Source organism: Xiphophorus hellerii, chromosome 17 (genome assembly GCF_003331165.1).
Source record: "Xiphophorus hellerii strain 12219 chromosome 17, Xiphophorus_hellerii-4.1, whole genome shotgun sequence".
Classification (NCBI taxonomy): domain Eukaryota; kingdom Metazoa; phylum Chordata; class Actinopteri; order Cyprinodontiformes; family Poeciliidae; genus Xiphophorus; species Xiphophorus hellerii.
Window position 1 is genome coordinate 18,739,988 of NC_045688.1, and position 2,609 is coordinate 18,742,596.

The 2,609-nt window shown below is 38.9% G+C and overlaps 1 long non-coding RNA gene across 1 annotated transcript; it reads right to left on the minus strand.

Annotated features, from left to right (window-relative positions):
* Window positions 1-570: 570 nt before the first annotated feature.
* On the minus strand, window positions 571-2,297 carry LOC116736408 (uncharacterized). The gene is made up of 2 exons (XR_004342552.1): window positions 1,322-2,297; window positions 571-763 (listed from the first exon to the last, which is right to left on the minus strand). It is a non-coding gene; the product is annotated as an uncharacterized LOC116736408 (long non-coding RNA).
* Between the last annotated feature and the right edge of the window lie 312 nt (window positions 2,298-2,609).

Sequence of the window (2,609 nt, forward strand, 5' to 3'; positions counted from 1 at the left end):
AAATAATAAAGTAAGCAGTATAACAAATACTTTAGCAGTATACTAATGCTTAATGTACTGTACACAGGACCTGCCTAATTTATCGTCAATACACTTCCTTCTCATATGCCTGGAGAAAACTGGTTGGCTATGACTTTGGAACATAATGATCATCATTTATTGACTCATATGGATTCTCTCTGGATTTTGAATTTTACCCATCAAGCATTGTAACATTTTTAAGAGAGAGATCCTCAGAAATATTTGATCATAATTAACAGCTTCAGGACACCATGTCCACTATGTGCGGCCAGCACTGCGTTTATTGCCGCTGTCACCAGGCTAGACGGTTGTCAATGCATCAAGTATTAGATTCTTACCAGTGATTTGCATAAAAATCATGTAATGGTATCAAACTTGGTGAAAAAGTATCAACGATGTATCAGAAATTACACCTCTTGCTTCTTTAACCATAGTACATGTTCTATGCAGATGTTTAAAGATTGTTACAAATGGTCTGTGTAATATTTATTAGTTTTATTTTTTATTAATTTTTCATTGTAATTTTGTGAAAAAAATGTACAACTGAAATCTGATCAATAAATGTTTTATTTAGAAGTTTAAAAGAAAAAAGCATTTCTGTCAGAGTTAATTAGGTTCTCAGTTATTGGCAGCAAACAGGATGGTGTATCGGTCAGGATGCAGGAAGGAGGACATGAGATCAAAACTTTAACTTCAGATGTGAGCTGGTTTATTTGTCTTGATGCTCAGTGTTGCCAGCAGTCTGTAATAACAAATTAATTGCCATTAGTCTAACATATTACAGGAATAGAGGTTCAACTAATACAAACTCAAACAAAAATATCTAATGAGAAATAAACTCAACCATCCACATTTGCGTGTAAATCCACAACATACACAAATAACTCAATTTACGCAAAGGTTACATCATTAGGCGCAGCCTCGGTGAAAACACGAACACAGACAGCCCTTTGGCTCAGTTTAGCATAAGAGGCACTTTGGCGCCATCATGTGGCCAGATAACATCACTACACAATGGCGGCAGCTGGCAGCGCATGCCCTTAATGACTAGATCTGCTGCAATAACTCAATGGAAAGTAATAACAGATGCAGCCGAAATGCAGTTACAAACAATGGGATTTAAGGTAAACCTACGAAGGCTGAGCAGGTCCAACTGAGTTCCCAGCGCTCAGAGAGCCCCACAACATCGCATACTCGTTCTCCCGTAGTTAACACATATAACAAACTGAATCTAGAATAAACAGTCAGAGTCTTGTGGGGAAAAATGAATCCACCCTGAACATTCTGGCCTTTTACGCACCTTTTCCAGCTTCATCATGCTCTACGCTATCAACTGCTGGGGAAAGGATCATCTTTGTTCTCTTCTTGGGGGATTTTTATGCTATCTGACTCTGTCTTGACATTTAGATATTGTTCACCTGCTTGTGGATTATTCACTGAAGAAACAGGGATGATCAGTTCACTCAGAGTGTGTAGAACCTGAAGTCCAACCTGAAGGCGGGGGACCTCGATGTTTTCTTTTAATTTGGAGCAGAAGGGCTTTTAGTAAATCAACCAGATGAGATCCCTTGGTCACATGTCCTTGATAAACAAACTCTCCTCTGGATGTCCAACCACTGTTACTCCTAGACAGTTTTTTCAGAATGTATTCATCATTTTTACGTTCCTTTTCAGGGAGGGCTTTTACAACTTCATTCGCTGTTTCATCTAATTCATCTTGAGGTTTCTGGATAGAATCGTCTTCGCGAGTTCCAGATTCAAGCACAGGGTCATCCTTAACATGGTCACGTTGCAGAGTCACAGTTAACCGAGGTTCCTCTAACTGTCCCTGTTTGATTAAAGTCAAATATCTCTGTAGCAAAGCATCATATTTTTAATTTTCTCATATGAAGTTAGTCTTGATTCATTCAATATCGCTCTCATCTTAGAATCCAAATCCTCTTCAGCTGCTTGTCTGATAGAAGTCTCTGGATGACTCCAGTGCTTGAACTGATGCGGTGAGATCAGATACATCTGTTGAGACATTTTATTTGCTGATTATTCCACCCACCAGGTTTCTGATCAAGGTGTAAGAGCTGCTAAAATAGGGAGAATGAACCCTCCTCGCTGGCTCCTGAGAGCTGCCTGTTTACATTTTAAACCTGTTTCTATGTCAGCAAACAGTCTGATGATCTTCTGTTTGTTCAGTTTCTGGTGTTGAGAAATTGAAAGTTTAATGTTACCTTTTAAAATGTTCAGAGCAATTTCACACAAAGTTTTTAGAAAGTCAGGTGAGCAGTGCCCAAGAATATCTTTTTGCTTCTGGGGAGTGGCAGGTACAGAGTCCTAAGGATGTGTACATTCCTTTTTATCCGTGCAGACATGACTTACTTTGTTTTAGGTACATACACAACTGGCCACTGTTGAGCTAGCAGACCCGATCTCAATTTGAAATGTTCTGGACAGGTGGGAGTAAGGTCAAGGATTAAATAACCATGAGCCTCTCTGGTTGCATCTTCAAAACTCTCTAAGAAAAGTCCCTTTGCTGATGGGAAGATTTGACATCTCTCGTATTCTTAAACAATACCATATAATTACTGTTCAGACTT